The following is a 19,394-nucleotide window of genomic DNA, read 5'->3' on the forward strand; positions in this document are numbered from 1 at the left end:
GACGTCAGCTGATGACGTCAGCAATACGGCAGGTGACGTGGCGGTACACAGTGGCAGTGAAGTGGCGGGAGGCCGACGCAGGCAGATGATGCAGTAGGATGACGTCACTGGGTGGAGGACGTGGCGCTGACGTCACCCAGGGGAGGGCGGTTTGGCGGTTTCGGGCGCACCGCCTTTGCACTGGAGTGGTTTGGGAGGAGGGGGCTCTGCCACACCCGGGAGGGCGACGCGTGGTGGGAGTACGGCGGGAAAACCACCGAACTCCCGGACGCTAAACATCGGCGGCTTCGGAGATGAAAAAGCCTGCCCGCCGTTGATCTCGGGCATGGGCGATCGGACGGTTGGCGAGATGGGTAAGGCGGCAGAGGGATAAGGGACGGGGCCCGCGCGCCTTTTAATTAATTTATTATGTGACGAGGGGGTTTAAAACATTAGGGAAATGGGTTATGGGGTTAAAAACGAGCGAGGGTTAAATGTTTATGAGCAAAACCTTAGGATAAGGGCGGAAAAGTGGGTTTTATACATGGTTTGCGCTCTCGGGGTAAAGTTCAATGTTTATTCAAACATTTTAACACTAAACCTTAAAAAATCAGAGAGAGGGGGTGAGAATGATGAAATGTTTATGGGTAAAGGGGAAAGAAAAGGTTATTAACTTAACCAGATGCCAAGTTAATCCCAGGGTTTGAACGTGGAAGGCTAATGTCAAGTTCCTGGTGAACTCAGCATTTCCCAAACTTGATATTATATGGCTATAGTGCCAGGGAGGGGGTATTTAATATTTTTGGGATTTTATATATTTTGCATAATAGGGGATAAGGGAATAGACTAGGGAGTTAGATAATAGAGTTTTAGGAGTTAATATGAAAATGACCAGAAAGCGCTAAATATGGGACCTTAGGCTTTTTTGGGGAAAAAGTGACTTATAGAGTGAAACAACAGTACTCCTAAGCCAAGAGGACCTTCACTTAGGCAAATATAATGGAAAATGATGAAAGTAAGAGGAATCAAGCAGACCTTGACCTCTTCAGGGAAGTTAGTAAGTGATTCGGGAAAGAAGAAGAAGGGGAAGTTAGTAATGTCCAGTTTGAGCTCCTTCAAATGGAAAACTGCCTCCAACTTGTGATCTGAATAAATATGACACTTGACAACAAAAAATGGATCACAAGTCATGATTCTGCAACTACACAGCTACCTACCCAGCCTACCTTCCTAAAAAAAAATTCTTCTTTTCGGTAGGTGCACTTAGACTTGCAGACCCAGCTTCACAATTTTTCTTTTGACTGCCCTCCTATCTAAATCTACACTTATTTCTGCCAAGGGCCCAGATTAAGCAGTTGGGCTCCTTTGGTTCTCTACCTATCTATAAATCTACCAAAATTAAGCTGTTTGGACAGATATCATTCTCTATATTTTAAAACAGGAAATTGAAACCTAGGGAAGCCAAGATTAAGTTGTTTGGGCTTCCCTTAACAGAACATTCTTCAAAAATGGTTAAGTCATCAATATTGGAATACAACAGTGGCATTTGGACTGGCATACTTTCATGGCCTCTTCTTTGGCCTTTTTTCTACAAATATGGAACCTGACAGCATGAAAGATGACATATTTGGCATGTAGAACTGTCAATTATGAAAGATGAACACCTGTTGCAATAGGAGGCTAACACTTGGTATAGGAAAGCATGGAAAATTCCCGAGTTGGGTGGTTGAAATTGACTGCAAGAATTAGCACCGTCGGTAAAAGGAATTGGAACATGCAACAATATGCTGGTAAAGCACTTCAGGAGTAGGGCCATCGTGGGACACTGGTACCCAATAATGTCCATTGATTTCCATGAGCATGCTATGACCAGTATGATGGTTTTGAGGCAGGGATATGCCTTAGTTTTTGGGCCTTCCGGTGCGAGGAAACCTTGCCAAGGGAGGGGTCACCTAAGGGACTGTGTACCAAAAAAGGGGTTGCCAATGGAACTTGGAAGGTTTATGACTGCATGGAAGGGGTGGGTAGATTTCCCAAGGGGTTGTGTAGAAGAGAAGCAAGGGTCGAGGATGGATTTGATTTGGTCATTATCATTTCCAGATGGAATCAGATGCACATTGGGAGTGTGCCTTGGAACAATGAGCTGGTAACTGTTCACTAAGAGAAGTGGTGAAGGATTGTAGCGTTGGACATTGGATACAATGTTGACATTGGCAACGGATTCTGCACTTTGTGGGAAGGTGGTGAATCCTGGTATTACTTTGAGGGTGGAGGTGTGAGCCTCTAGAGTTCCCTTTTTTTATACAGGCATCATATCCTTTTATTTGATGGTTGCGAAAATGTGCATATGTATATATGTGTATGTTATTGTAAATATTGTATTGAGCTAGATTTATAAAGATCCATAGACATTATGATTATTTGATGGTTGAAGAAAATTTGTATGAGTGTATATGTGGTTATTATTGTAAATATTGTAATGAGTTGTGTTATAAAGCTCCAGTAAATGTTATGATTGTCATATCTTCAGCAGTGGTCATTGTAAATACTACAACGAGATGTGTTATAAAGCTCCATAGGCAGTATTTTTTGTTTTCAGTGGTTTGTTGGTTTATAGGTGTCATTGAACCCCAAGGATAGTGGCCCCCCAAGGGGGAGGGTTCTATAATAGCCCTTGGTTGATTTTCCGTGTAAAAAAATAAATAAGCCTATTACACAGTAATTTGTCACCATCCCTGTTACTCCTCTTGTCGTACCTTGGAGGACTCATCCCGGGAGTTATAAGAAGTGACAAAGTCTAAAAACACTTGCATTATGTTCCCCTGAGTATGTACTTCATGTTCCCTGAAGACACCTCCTACAGATTATCCCTGAAAAGTGCTCTTTTTCCATTGGCGCAAGTCCACAGTATCTTACCCGCGCCAATCATGGAGATCCTCAAAAGAGGGCACGACCATTGGCGCTCTGTCTTAGAGCAACAGTCGCGCCAACCAAGTTTGGTCATGCTTTTTGCCTTAACACACGCCCGACTGTTGTTTCCTTCATTACATGGAGCTTTTTGAGGATAAAAAATCAGTCTTATGTCGAGCTCTATCCTATCTCCATCTTTAATGGCTTTTGGGGATAATGTTAATCCACAATAGGTGTCCCAGTTCATCGTATCCTCCTCCCTTCTTCATCTATATAAGCTTGTCCTTATGCATTGGACAAGCTAGTGATAATAGTGATAGTCATTAGTCATGGAGTGCTAGATGTTGATTTCTTGAGTTCTTGGAAGAATGCTAGTGAATGCTAGAGAGGTTATGCTGCTGGAGAGGAGATGCATTGCAAGACACATATAGTTACTCGCCCAGCCAGGAGAGGTTCAACGTCAGAACCATGGTTGTAACTTTTCCTGTTTATTATTAATTAATGAGCGACTGCTATTATAGTTCCAATCTCATTGTCTATTATGGTGATGTGTTGATTTATTTCCTTTCTGACTGAAATATAGTTGTGCCTTGGTGGATGTTATGTTGGTATCTGTCTCTTCCTTTGCATGTGCAGGTGTTCGTTTATGATCTACTAGAGCGAGGGAGCAGGAATATCAACTCTGCTTCAATCATAGCGTTGGACTCCAGGTTGGTCTTCTTAATTCACCTTTGATGCATAACTAGGAACTTGCGTAGCAGCGTGATTCGATTGTGGCTAGTTTTGTTTTAGGCTAGTGGGATCGCCTCTGTCCGCAGAGGGGATTTACCTCACCAACAAGTTGGCGACTCCGCTGGGGAGAAGCTATTTGGAACCTGTCTTGCATGTTAATTTTCTTCTGCTTGCTTGAGTGAATGAGCTTCCTGAGTCAGTTTTGAGTTTATTCTTTACTGTTTGACCCATCTGAGCACTGTCAACCCGACTTGAGGTCGTATCATTTATTTTTCTAGCCGGCAAGCTTAATTGGCGCAGTTATTACTCTGACAGTCGCGCCAGTTGGCGCATGTTGCTCAAAGGCAACTCGCGCCAATCCTGTGGTAGCGCAAGTTGCAGGCTAACAGTCGCGCCAGCCCTGTAAATTTTGCCTGTGTGTGGGTGGAAAGCTCTTTCAGTCTCTTTTTATATCTCTTACAGCCTCTGGAAGTGTGTTGAACCTCTGCTTGACTGGTCTTAGCCTTTATCCTTCAGCTGTTTGCTTATTTCTATTGATTTTCGTCTCAGCCCTAGGGTATCTAGTGACTTTGCATGTCTAGCCTTCTGTGGGAAGTTTTGGTCTCTTGATTATCCAGTCAACTTGTTGGTTGTGTTCTGCACCTATCCAGTGATTTTTTAAAGCTTGATCTTCTATACTCTGAGTGATTCACTTCTAACCTCTTTGGATTTCACTTGACTTCATTCGAACTTAGATTACATGGTTCAGTGAAAGTCTTTGTGTTTTTCCTTGCTTGCATAGTTCATTTTTGTGTTTCAGAATTGGTTCTATTTCATTGAGTGAACTTGGATTGTGCATATCTCTTAAGATTTGTTTAAATGCATCATGCCATCTTAAAGGAAAGAAAAACAAAAAAATCTTTTGCATCATATTAGTTAGCATTTATTGTTATTTGTTGCTATTAAAAAGAAAAAGAAAAATTTCATTTCTTGTTATTAGCTGCATTAGGATCTTTGTTGTTTGTTGAGTGATCACTTCGTTTGTGTAAAGATATCAACCCTCCTGTAGATAGAATTCATCGAATCAAATGATATAATTTTGGCATATAGTTTGCATTTGAGAAGTTTTTGAGATATCACATACGGTAGGACCAAAAAACTGAAACATAATCGAAGATAAACTTTAAAATAAACTCAATGAACATAACAACGCATTGGAACATAACGCAAATACTCTAGAGGTCTAGGTTAGAGATGTGTTCCGGCGTCTTTAAACCTGGTAGTTTATCGTCGAGTGGTTGGGTGATTCCTCCACGGTGAAACGATAGGTGCCAATACGGACTGTGCTCCCACGTACCGTCGCGTATATATTGGGAGACCTCTATAGGAATAAAGCCTTTATCCATAGGAAGCCGTGTCAGCCGCCCTACGTTTCGCAATGCAGTGAACACAGCATTCACGAAGATTGACCACCCGTACCCTAAAAAGTATTCTGTGGTTTTGCGAAAAGTTTGGCACACCCTCTACCTAGAATTCCAGAGCAGTCACTTTTGATCCTTTTCGGACTCCTTAAACGAAAAGGTGCCTGTGAGCATCTTGTCACTTCGTGCTCATTAAATATTTGAAGGAGACTAGAGTCATCTTTTATCCTTTTCTCGACTCTTAAAAAATGAAAAGGTTAAGTTCAATGTCTTAAAATTTATTGGCCACGATAACATCTACCCAATTAGATTTTGTTTGCGTTAGCTTGAGTAGGATTCTTTCTCGATCAATGGCATCCTTCCCTGAGTCCACCGGCCAAGGTGTTCCCCCTGATGGAAACCCTAGTCCATTTCCTTCTGTTGGAAATGTCGGCATTCAGTATATCGCAACTTTGTCTTTGCCTGGGTTAACCATCGGTTTGCCCGTATGGTTGTTTTCAAACTCAGTGGTCTCAAGTGTGATAAATTCTGCTCCGAATGAACCCACCTCCCAGGTAATACCCACTTCGAATGTTACTTCCGAGGTCAATGCTGTCCAAACCACCACGACAGACAAAGCCTCGAAAGCAAAGAAGAAAGGGAAACCGAAGAATAAGCCAGATGAGAGTGTCAAACGCAAACCCAAGTATCCTTGTCTTATCTGTGATGAGGATCACTATACAAAGGACTGCCCCAGGCGGTCCGAAGTTAGTCGTTTGTTGAAAGGCACTCCCGGGACTCCTGCGGTGCTTAAAGAACCCTTTCCCTCACAGCAAACTCAAAAAACTCAAATGGTGGCTGACCCACCTCAGCCTCCCTCTTCCTTTGGTTCTCAAGTGCTTATGGCTGGAACGATACCCATCAATATCAGTACTCGAACAAAAGATTACCCGCCATCTACCGGGAAGGAGCCTGAGATACCCTCTAGTGCTCCTCCGATCAATTCGGGTCCACCACCACCTCCTCCACCTGAACAACGTCTTGCTGATTCTGAGGTGGACCCTTCCCCTTCTTCGCCTACTGCTGCGTCCTCATCTTCTACTTCGCCTGGTGAACCTCTGGATTCAAGTAACCAGGTGGCTAAGAAGAAAAATAAGAAGAAGACAAAGAAGAAGAAGACCCCTAAACCAGAGGTTAAAGGTATCACCCAAGTCGAGCCACCTTGTGCTCCTCCGCGGAAGGTCAAATTTCCTTGTAAGTTATGCAAGGAAAACCATCTTCTCCGCGATTGTCCTGGTATTCCCAGGGTTTTAGAAGTATGGTCTCATGATCCGGACCGCCCTACATCGTCCTCTGTCGATCATGGCGATGTTACCTTATCACCTGGAAACGGTAAGGGAAAAGAGAAGATTTGAATCCCCTGTAAACTTTGTGAAGGCAATCATCCCCTTCACCTTTGTCCATTCATGGATAGAGCCACTATTGTATTGGAAAGTCTTGCAGCTCCCTCAACCCAACTTCCTACTGGTTATCAACGTCTTTCTGCAACTGCAGAACGTTCCCCTGCTGACAAAGAAATCAACCAAGATTCCTCTCTTGTCCAGCCTCCTCTTCCTGAATCTGGTTCTGCCAAGCCTGTTCCAGACCAACCATTGGTCGGAAAGAGTGTCGACTCGAGTTCATCACCCGCCGACCACTCTATTTCGAAAGAGCATCATTCTCCTGTTCTTCTCGTCTCCTCAGATTCTCCTACATCTGAGAGTCCTACTGCGCTCTCTCCCGAGCAGGGGGGCAATCATACGATTCCCCCACCAAGTAATTCAGTCGCTTCCTTCGACTGGAGACGTTTGACTACCTTCCGCCTCCCATCTCATGTGCCTTTTTGGGTCACGATACACGCCTATGACAAGGCAATACCTGGCACTGTTTTGGATGAGGGGGCATCTGTTAGTCTTATGTCTGCTACTACTTGGCAAGCTTTGGGTTCCCCACAGCTTGTGCCCGTAGCATCGAATCTGACTGCTTTTGACGGAGGAACTAGCCAACCATTAGGGCTCCTTCCAAAGTTCCCTATTACTTTGGGAGGCAAAACCGTCTATATCGACGTATGGGTTACCCAAGGTGCTGTAAATTTCAATCTTCTCCTTGGTCGTGACTATGTTTATGCCATGGGGGCCCTCATTTCTTCACTTTTCCGTGTGGTTTGCTTTCCACACGATGGAAGAATTGTGACTATCGATCAATTATCATTCGTTCGTCCATGGGTCCCCCCTGCGCATTCGTCATCCCCTCCTGGTTGTCATCCACCAGTTGCATTTGCCCCACCGCAGGTCAACTACGTGGCCACCTATCCCATGCTTGTACCCAGCGATGTCGTCGTCGTGCATAGTGTCCTGGGGGCATTGGGTCCTGACTTCCGAGATGTTGACCTCCCACCGGGAGAGGCACTCTTGGAAGCCTCGACTTCCTGTTCATTATGATGAAGGTCGGGTGGAGCATAGTTCATTGTCCTATGTCAAGCTCCTTAAAAAATGAAACTAGGTTTGGTTGGAGCATAGTTCGTTTTCCTGTGTCAAGCTCCTTAACAAATGAAACTAGGTCTGTCCGAGGATAGTTTTGATTTGTGGCGACCTCGTTAAAAAATGAAACAAGGGTTATGAGGATAGTTCTTTTACTGTGTCAACCTCATTAAAAAATGAAACAACTCCCTTTCCAAATCGGGTCTTTTGATTAAGATCTCGTAAAATACAAGTCAAGTCTTTCACAGATCTCGAGAATGAACCTTCATTCCATCCACCTCGTTGAATGCAATGAAGCTTGGGGGGCATGTACCTCGATTTGCGTTATCATGCTGGGGGCATGCAAAATTTTAATAAGCATAGTTTTTCGTTTCAAGCTTGTGTAAACATGAAACCGAATCCAAGCAGAGTTCTCCATGGTTCAAGCTTATGTAAAAATGAACCCATACCTGATTTACATCCCGTGATTGCCTTTTATTTGCTAAATTCTGCTAGATGAGCCTTGGTTGTTTCATTCCATCGCCACCATCTCTTTGGCCGATCATATGCTTTCACTTGGTTGTTTCTCCTTTCCTGAGGAACCGCAGCGATGAGTGGTTTTATTAGCCAGCCTCTTAACCTTTACATGTTTCGAGCAAGTTCCACCATTACCGGAACCAGTTGCTATCCTTTATACCACTCGTTCCTTCAGGACGAGTCGCCTTTACGCTCTTTTCTGACTCGTAAAATATGAAAAGATTGCCGAGTATTTTTCCTTTTTGACTCGTTAAAGAAATAAAAATGGAGGTCTGCTTTCAGCTCTTTTCTGACCATTTAAAGAGGAAAAGATTGCCGAGTCGCTCCTCTTGACTCGTTAAATGTTAATAAGGGGCGGTCGTTTTAAGTTCTTTTTGACGACCGTTAAAACATAAAAAGATTACCGGGTTTTTGTCGTTTCAAACTCGTTAATGGTTACGAAACGATGTGGTTTTGACCACTTTTTTACTTTTTCAGGTCGAAATCACTAATTATGAAAAGTACTCCTCGATCGTAATGATTGGGCGGTTCTTTCAGGTATTATTTTATACTTTTTCGGGCCCGAGAGACACAACTTTACGAAAAAGGATATCCCTGGAGTTTCCTTTTCTGCTGTCTTTTTAAACTCTCTAAACATGAAAAGACGCCGAGTTATTCCTTTGTCAGACTCGTTAAAACTTAATGACATCAGATTTTGTCACAACACAAGCATATGCTATCCCCATCAAGCTTGTTAAAAATAACTGGGGTACTCGCCAGAAATGGCGGGGGGGGAAAGGAAAATTTTTGAACCATAATTATTACTGTGACGACAGTATGTCGCTCTTGAACATGGCTCTTTTTTGCTTTCGTGTCCGGGGTGGGGATATCTCATCTCATATCTTTCACTTGCTTCCATGGACTTGGGTACCTTATTTGACCTCTCATCCACTCATTGCCTCGTCATCATGACCTTTGATACATTGATGTCAAATACTGCCAATTCCGTTAATGTGCCGCCGATATGTTCAAGAGAAGTTGACCTCTGCAAAGAAACAACCTCCCTCTGATAGTTCGCACAATCTTGATTCACAACATTATCTCTCTGTCTCGTGTCGATGATGTGGGAAACATTATGGCCCACCTTCGATCAAGGTCACTTCCTGTCGACTTCAACTCATTATCCAGGAAGTTGATCTAGAGACTCCTTTCCGGTGCCTTGGAGCCTGCATGCCTCAATGGCAGGTTCTTCGTGTTCGACGTGAGGTTTTCATCATTGGCCTCCGATCGAATGATTCTACGGGTGTTCGACTTCAGATCATTGATTCACACGCCGTAGATTGTACCTATAGTAACTTGAGGGCCATTGTCATTATTGGTGGTACCTCTCGCGTCTGTTAACAGTTTCCACTATTGACTGGTAATCAGACGATGTTCATGCATGTTCAACTTTAGCTCATATATTCACATGTTTGAACTTGTACTCTTGTTCGGGTCGAGATGGAGCGCAAGACCCTGGATTGTGTCTGTTGTAATCCAGGCGTGATTCTTGATACTTGACTCATTCACTGGATGGCTGCGACCATACCTGAGTCAAATCATTGATCCTAACCAGATGTCTGCGTCCATACTATGGATCTAGATTATTTATGTACTCTCTTATGGATGGCTGCGACCATACCACGTACATCATGTAATTGAACTATCAGTCATGTCTCTTAATACAGATCATCGGCGACAGTAACTATATGTGTTCTTATGTGTTCTTGTGTGTTCTTGTAAAGCATTTCACCCCTCTCCACCTCTCGGACTTCATGCTCTAGGGGGCATCTGTTACACAGTAATTTGTCACCATCCCTGTTACTCCTCTTTTCGTACCTTGGAGGACTCATCCCGGGAGTTATAAGAAGTGACAAAGTCTAAAAACACTTGCATTATGTTCCCCTTAGTATGTACTTCATGTTCCCTGAAGACACCTCCTACAGATTATCCCTGAAAAGTGCTCTTTTTCCATTGGCGCAAGTCCACAGTATCTTACCCGCGCCAATCATGGAGATCCTCAAAAGAGGGCGCGACCATTGGCGCTCTGTCTTAGAGCAACAGTCGCGCCAACCAAGTTTGGTCATGCTTTTTGCGTTAACGCACGCCCGACTGTTGTTTCCTTCATTACATGGAGCTTTTTGAGGATAAAAAATCAGTCTTATGTCGAGCTCTATCCTATCTCCATCTTTAATGGCTTTTGGGATAATGTTAATCCATAATAGGTGTCCCGGTTCATTGTATCCTCCTCCCTTCTTCATCTATATAAGCTTGTCCTTATGCATTGGACAAGCTAGTGATAATAGTGATAGTCATTAGTCATGGAGTGCTAGATGTTGAGTTCTTGAGTTCTTGGAAGAATGCTAGTGAATGCTAGAGAGGTTATGCTGCCGGAGAGGAGATGCATTGCAAGACACATATAGTTACTCGCCCAGCCAGGAGAGGTTCAACGTCAGAACCATGGTTGTAACTTTTCCTGTTTATTATTAATTAATGAGCGACTGCTATTATAGTTCCAATCTCATTGTCTATTATGGTGATGTGTTGATTTATTTCCTTTCTGACTGAAATATAGTTGTGCCTTGGTGGATGTTATGTTGGTATCTGTCTCTTCCTTTGCATGTGCAGGTGTTCGTTTATGATCTGCTAGAGCGAGGGAGCAGGAATATCAACTCTGCTTCAATCATAGCGTTGGACTCCAGGTTGGTCTTCTTAATTCACCTTTGATGCATAACTAGGAACTTGCGTAGCAGCGTGGTTCGATTGTGGCTAGTTTTGTTTTAGGCTAGTGGGATCGCCTCTGTCCGCAGAGGGGATTTACCTCACCAACAAAGCCCAAGGTCATGGGACATGTATTCCAAGCTTAATGTTAGGAAAAAACATAGTGATGGGGATCACTTTTGATTAACTAAAGGCTATGGAAATTGGAAAAGGCAATGGAAAAGGATTTTAAAAGGCATGAGGCATTAATTGTCATTTTATTTATGAAAATAATCGAAAATAGGAGAAAAGGAAGGTGAATGGTCATAGGTTGCATGTGTGGAGGATAATGAAGGAAAAAATAATGGAAATTGAAGAAAATAGAGGCCTCAATGATAAAACGGTTTCTGACAATTAGTTAATGGATATTTCTTAGCTTTTGTCAATGCTAGCTTTTTGTCAGTTCAGTTTTGGAGCTCTCAGTTTCTACTCTCTCTCTCTCTCATATGCTTGGACACTTAGAGTTTTCCTGGAGCACTCTTGGAAGAGTATGGCATACTTAGGATTTGGAGCAACAAGGGAAAGAAAGAGAAGGGAAGCACAAGAGGACATCGGGATCAACAACTACAACGGGTTTTTCTTGCACGTACTGAGTTCCATGTATGATTTCCTTGCTAGTTTTGGCATGCATGACACATGCATGTGATTTCTTGGTTATGATCAATCATTGGCATGGAGGATTTCCTGGATTGACAAGGATTTGCCTAGCCTTGCCAATGGCCATTTCCTGGATAACCATGGTGTTGTGGGTATCTTTCCTTTTGTTTTCTGGTTGGTTCTCATGTTCCTTATGGCTATGGGATGAATTACTAGTTCCTGGAAGCCTTGGTTGGACAAATGCTCTGAAAGCCCTATAACAGCTTGGGTTGAGTTACTAGTCTTAGAATCCTTGGTTGGACAAACACTTTGGAATCCCTTGGTGGGTTGAGTTACTAGTCCTGGAATCCCTAGTTAGACAAATGCTCTGGAATCCCGATAACAATTGTGGGTTGAGTTACTAGTCCTGGAAGCCCTAATTGGAACAAATGCTTTGGAGCCCTAGAAAACTTTGGTAGAGACCAATCTGGTGATGGTTAGTGATGTCTAACCATGAGGTGGAATCATTGGTTGAGGGTTGAGGTGGCTTTGCCTCTGGAAGCCCTGGATTGGTTTTGTTTGGTTTATTCCATGAGATCCCACATTCATGCTTGGAATATGACACGGGGGTGATTGACTGAAAGAAATATTTGGTTCATCCAATCTATGGTCGGGTGGTACGTGGAAATCCCAGACTTGGTTGCATTTTCATATGTTAATAAGATCTCCTTTCCTCTTATATTTTATGGGTAAATATACTTCTTCCTGTGTGGTTTTTATGGCTATTATATCTTTGTTATTTATGTTGAATATATGTTGGTTAAGAGGATGTTTTATGATAGTCTTGATGTATGGATCTCATCATGTTTTGATTAGCACGTAAATGAAAATTGAATATATGAACTAATAGATTATAATATTGTTATTGTGATAAGGCATCAATGCTTCCTTATGAATCTCAGATAAGTATGAGACCCCTATTCTTAAAACCATTGTTATGACCTATAGATTTCATATTTGTGACATGTTAGACGAAATTCCTATCATGGAAAGTAGGGGTCAGATAAAGTAATTGTATCAATGATTGCATTAGTAGCATTATTCCATTGTTATTTATCATTCTTGAAAGTTTCATGAAGATATAGGCAATGGCCTGAGCCTTGGCCTTGAAAAAGTGGCACATAATCCGAGGTCGCTGGCTAAAACTGGCTAAAAAAGTCGACAGTCGTTGGCATGCCTTGTTGTGGGAGTAATTGGAAGGCCTCATTCACATGAATGGCTTGTCATGGGAGCAGCTAAGCATCCAGATCAGTGAAATTTCAAGTTGTCTAATGGGTTGGTCTCTTGGAAGGGTTGGTTGGCTCCTAAAGGTTCTATAGCATGTGTGGAAGGTCAGAATGGTTTTGTTTTGTTGGTTCCACTTCCTTAACTATACATGGGGAGTTGAATCACATCATAGTAGCATCTCGTCACATGTTTACCCCGACGGACTGGTTAACTTGGGTAAATGTGAGAGGAAGGTGTTACACTAATGTTGGATTGTTTGGCGATTGTATGCCGCTCAATCCCATTGAGCTAGAATGTGAAGCCATTTACTCGGCCTGTTCGGAAAATCCTGTTATTGATACCTTAGTTAATTGGGTTGATCATTCCTAAGATTCAGGTTCTGACCCTTTCAATGGTAAATTTTCTATTGACAAGGGCATTATGGAGATCATGATGCTAGATGAATCGCCATGGGACAATCATCATCATCATCAGTCCTCATTACTTGAAATTATTGAGAATAATCTTGAAGACTATTATTCACCCAATGTTACTAAGTATTTTTGTGCTTCTATATTTTTTCACGAGGTGAATTCCGAGAAGAATTTAACTAATATTGAGGAGATTGTATCCCTCAATATTTCTATCAAACCCGGAGCTGTTGAGAATGTCCACATTGGTGCATCTTGTTCTGTTGTTGAGATCAAGATCTCTATGGACCTTTTTAAAGAATTCTGCAACGTTTTTGCTTGGACATATCAAGAGATGTCATGCATAGATCCAAAAAATTTTGTACTTGAAATTAAAATGTATCTGGATGCTAAGCATGTTCATCAACGTTTACGGCCGGTTCACCTAAAGAAAGTTACCGCTATAAAAGCAGAAGTTGAAAAGCCTTTGTGTGTTGGTTTTACCTATCATGTTCCTCTTACTGATTGGGTTTCGAACATCGTTCCCATCATGAAGAAGTAGGCTACAATTAGAGTATATGTTGATTATAGGGATATCAATCAAGCTTGTCCGAAGGACAACTATCTAACCCCTTTCATTGACCAAATTGTTGATGATTGTGATGGAAGTGAAATATTTTCATTTATGGATGGTTTTTCTGGTTACAATTAGATCAACATTCTACTATCAGACCAACATAAAATTTGCGTCATTTGTCTATGGGCAATGTTTTCCTACAACAAACTTCCTTTTGGTCTGAAGAACGCTGACGTAACCTTTCAAAGGGTGATGGATTATGCTTTCCATGATACAAAGCGTATAGTGCAACCATATTTGGATGATTTTCTTGCCCACTCTAGACACCATGAGGATTATCCATTTCATCTAAGAGCCATCTTCCTATGTTGTCGGCATTATAACATTCGACTAAATTTGCACAAGTGTGTGTTTTGTGTCCAATATGGTCAACTTTTAGGATTTGTAGTGTCCAAGAACGATATTCACATCAATCCTATGAAAGTCCAAGCAATCATTGATTTTCCTTCTTGCTCTTCACTTGTTCAATTACAATGCCTTCAAGGGAAGGCTAACTTTCTACTGAGGTTCGTCCCTAACTATGCAGAACTTACAAAAGGATTTACTTAACTACTAAAAAAAGGGGTACCCTTCCATTGGGATCACACTGCCCAAAATATTTTGATGCTTTGAAATATGTGTTCCCTTGCATCTTTGCTCTATCCCCCTGACTATCAACATGATTATTTCCTCTATTTATCTATGGAAGTTACCACAATTGCAATGGTTCTAGTACAAGAAGATGACATAGGAGACAAAAAAACTATCTATTACTTGAGTCGGAACTTGACATACACTAAAGACAAGTATTCATGCATTGAAAAGTTAGCTTGGGCAGTTGTACAAAGTTTTCGCCACTACATACTGCTTCGAAATACTACTGTAGTTTTTTATTGCAACCCAATGACTTACATCTTGTCTCAACCGTTACTGGGGGGAAAGTACTCCAAATCAATTATCGTCCTACAAGAGTTCGATTTGGAATTCATCAAGTCCAAATCCAAGAAAGTTGTAGTATTCGTTGAACTGGTTTGCGACCTTCCCTCGTCTGAATCAGACTTGACCACTGATGATTCTATTCCAAATGAAATATTGTTTTTTATTGATTCATCCAACCCTTGGTATGGGGATATTATCATCTATCACCAAAACCAAACTTTTCAGCTTGATACTACTTGATCGGATTAGTGTTGAATCTGTTACCAGGATTGCCAATACATCATAATTGGTGACACTTTGTACCATTGTGGTATTGATTAAATTTTTCAACATTGTCTTACTTATGAGGAGGCTGAGAAAGCCTTGAATGATTTTCATGTTGGAGCATGTGGCGGACACATGTATGGTTGTGTGACCACCCAAAAAAATTTGTGTGTTGGTTATTTATGGCCGACCCCATTTCACAATTGTATTACGAAAGTCCAGAAATGTCATGCGTGTCATATTTATAATAGAAAATCCCGTGCTCCACCTACTTCTATGCATCCAACTATTTCCATTGGACCATTTTCCAAATAGCGCATTGACTTTATGACCTGTAACCCTCATTCGGTTGGGGGTCAGGGCTACATTATTGTTGTTGTAGACTATATTACCAAATGGATCGAAGTGATGCCTACATATGATAACACCCGAAAATTTGTTGCATTATTTCTTTTTATGTCATTGCCAGATTTGGTGTGCCTCGAGCTATTGTTACATACCATGGTAAACATTTTTGGAATTACATGATGTCCGAACTTCCTGCCAATTTGGGCCTTCAACATGATAGCTCAACTCACTATTACCTACAAGCTAATGGGAAAATAGAAGCCATTAACAATGTTTTGAAAATGATGCTACAATGCATGGTATAGATTCATAAGACGATTTGGCCAATCGTTCTTTTTTCCACTTTATGGGCATACCAAACATTTTTCCAAATAGCAACTGGATTCACACTCTTTCAGTAACTTGGTGCGTAGTCTAGAAGTTGTTCTCCCAATTGAGTGTGAGATTACATATTTAAAATTAACCATCGAGCTTCTTTCTACAACTTCCATAGAAGAAGAATGTTTTCTTCATCTAACTCACCTAGATGAGACTCGATGTGACGTCACAATGGCCAACGAGGCTCACAAAAAATGTGTCAAAGCACACTTTGACCATAATGTTAAACCTCGCGCCTTCTCGGAAGGTGACCTAGTCCTTTTATACGACCAGGAAGATGACAAATTAGGAGATGGGAAGCTTGAACCACTATGGTTAGGTCCATATATAGTCATACGTGTACTAGCAAAATGGGTGTATGAACTGTTTGATTTTGATGGAATTCCTTTAGCGCAACCCATAAATAGGTTTTACCTAAAAAACAATATGCTTAGTTTACTTTTTCATAGTCACTGTGTACATATTGTATAGGTTTTTTGAGTGTGTTTCCTTTGAATTTCCTACCATCTCTGTTAATATTGAATTACATTTGATTTGCATATGTCGACGTTCCCTCATCTTTATGTTGGTTATGTTGATGGCACTAGTTGTAGTACTCAAAACCTTTCTTTCGCAACATGGGAAAACTATGCTCCCGATGACAAGTTAGTGAGTCTACCAGGAATTTGTATCGGTTTCTCAACTAATAATATCACTTAGTACAATGCAGTGATCGAATTTTTGTCTAATTCTATCTCCCGTGGTATTCACTATTTAGTTGTGAGAATTGATTTACAACTTATGGTACAACATTTACATAACATCTATTTAGTTAGAAGTCTAACTTTATTACACATGTTTTTAAGGGTTCGCCTTCTAGAATGATGTTTTGATTACATTCAATATCAACATATTCCTAGAAGTATAAACACATTAACTGATGCATTAGCCAATTATGTTTTAGATAAACATTTGCAAAATATGTAAATAATCCAATCAACATCACACATTGAACAAGAGAATTGAGCAAATAGGAAATATCGATATATAGTTGTATATAGAGTTTGGTTTTGCTTAGAACTATGTCCGAGACACATATGGCCACACGACCTATTATATCAAAATACATGTAGACAAAAATGGCTCAAAGGCCTCCTATTTGAGTAATATTGATGATGATCGTGATAATAAACAACCCCGTGGGAAACTTTGCATAGCAGTCGAATGATGCGCTTTGGCACTCCAATCATGTATCATTGTAGTCACATATGGATCTTATTGATCCTAGTCTCTAGCACACTAAGGGTAAAACCCTCAACATGACACTTGAACTTGGCAAAAGTCTCAGCTATTTTGGGCTCCTCCATCTCTCCCTATGCCCCTATAGCAACTTCAACTCTTATATGTACAAGTTGTGGCTATCCCCATCGCTAAAGATACGACGAGCCCATTGGTCGAACAAGTCCATATTCTGCATGTGAAACCAATAGTTAGTCTTTGATACATTAATAATATAAAAAAATGGTAAAATTCAATAAGCCAAAAAACATTCAAAATGACATTGTTTTACTTATATCACCACATTGCTTGCCTTTAGGTAAAACGAGCTTTAGGTCTACTCAAAAATTAGCCCCAACATATGGATAGTCCTTGATCATGATAACCTGTATCCGCATCCATTGGAAGAATTTAGCGATAAAGCTCATTGCAGGCGCACCCCCATGATGAGACATGATATCTACCCATTGTCTCATATTTGGAACCCTAGGTCTCGGAAGCTTGCAAGAAATATGGTGAGTTCGAAGCAATGGTATCCTTTCTAGAGAAAAAGATATCAAAATAGAACCATACCCAAAGTTCTTGAATCACCCATCCTTTTCTCTATTGATATGCTCCTTCAGATTAACTAATACCCCTTCACTCTAGTTGAAGACAGTAGGTTCTATGCACTCCAATTCATATTGCATTTGGGACTTTCTAGCCAAATTCAAAGTGACACTGCCAACCAGTCAAGTGATAGTGAAGATGATCGTACTGAGAGGAAGTCAAATTACATCCTTGATATCTATCTTCCCATCTTTTCTTTCCTGAGAATGAGGCCTACAATGGGAAACTATGTAGTCCTTCACAGTATCACCACCTCTTCTCATGCCTACAATGGGAAACTATGTAGTCCTTCACAGTATCACCACCTCTTTTCACTGCAATCATCCAAAGAGTTGAAAATCAAGGATTCTAATGACAGTAAGGGGAAGAACAATTCGAAGAGAAAGAAATCAACTATAGCTCAGAAGGAAAGACCTACTTGTTCTCATTTCTAGAGAATTGATCATGATGAATCTAGGTGTTGGAAACTTCATCCCGAACTTAAGCCCAAAAAGTTCCTTAAAGAGAAGGATGAAAAGAAAGCAATTGCAGCAGTCCAATAAGATCTAGGTTCTGATTCAGGTGATGAAAGGAGGATAACTGCCATAGTATCGACAGGTAAAAATTCTGACACTGGTTCAAGTTCGAATACTATTTCATCTTAATCAAACATAAATCCTTAAAATGAGGATAAAAGATTTGAACTATTTAACATAAGGATAACTTCTAAGCACACAAAAATAGATACAATGTTTGACAGTGGATCACAAGCAACTTTAATATCTGAATATTTAGTTAAGAACTTGGGTTTGGAGACACATAATCATCCATTAGGATGGCTAAATAAATCAACTTAGATAAAAGTCACAAAACAGTGTCGATTAAAATTTTCCATTACAGCTAATTACATTGATGAATTGGAATTAGATGTGGTTCCAGTAGACATATGTGGAGTTGTCTTAGGAAGTCCTTATCTTTATGATCGTGATGCAGTATTTTATACAATAGAGCATAAATACCACCTTAAGAAAGATGGGGTTAAATTTATTGTCAGGGCACATCAAATTAAAAATCACTTGAATTTAGTTGTTGCTAATCAGATGAAGCGATTAATAAGTTCAAATAAGAAATTTGTAATCATGTGTGTAAAGGAACAACATAAGAGTCGACATGATGTTTGTTCAAGTTATGAGTCCCAGTTTAAAGATAGTTTGATCGAAGAGGTAGAAAATTTTCCAGCTCTATTTAAAGAAACCAAACATCTTACTCATAAGTAAGGAATACAACATGAGTTACAGTTGATGTCCAAAGCTCCTCTTCCTAATGTCAAAATGAATCAATTCAGTCCAAGTTTGGAAGTTATCAGTTACAGGGATGCAGGTCAGTATTGGGGAAATTCAATGTTAAATTTCTCTGGTATTGTGTCACCATTTCATGTTTCAAATAGTTTTGAAGCCTCTTTTCAAGTGGAGAGGAAGCCTATTTGTTTTCACATCAAAGTCTTTTCTAAAGCAGTGTCAAAGTATTCAATACATCTAAGGGAAACTTATGCATCAGGGGAAAGTGATAATGAATGGAAACATCATTTAATGAATGAATAAACAGTGATTCAAACAAATCAATGACCACTTCAACACTTTCAAAAACAAACTAAGTTGCAACAGTTTTCACCTTACAGTTTGATGAGTTTACTGCAGCAAGTTCACTTGGTAATCAGGAATCAGGAAAGTATATCAAATCAAGTAGCTGGTATGATGTCAAGAATGTCTTTGAATGTTTCTACCATTCCGCAAAATAGATTGTTAATACATGTCAATAGTATTGAACAATATCCTGTACAGACTATTTTCAAAGATGTTTATGAAACACTAATTCACGGTACTTTGTGGAAAGAAGTCAATTTCCATGTTCATAACAGGTTGTTTAACCATATTCGCAA

The sequence above is a fragment of the Pinus tabuliformis genome, chromosome 4_2 (assembly GCF_031772625.1).
Source record: "Pinus tabuliformis cultivar Carrire ecotype Pingquan chromosome 4_2, CPIR1, whole genome shotgun sequence".
NCBI classification, from domain to species: Eukaryota; Viridiplantae; Streptophyta; class Pinopsida; order Pinales; family Pinaceae; genus Pinus; species Pinus tabuliformis.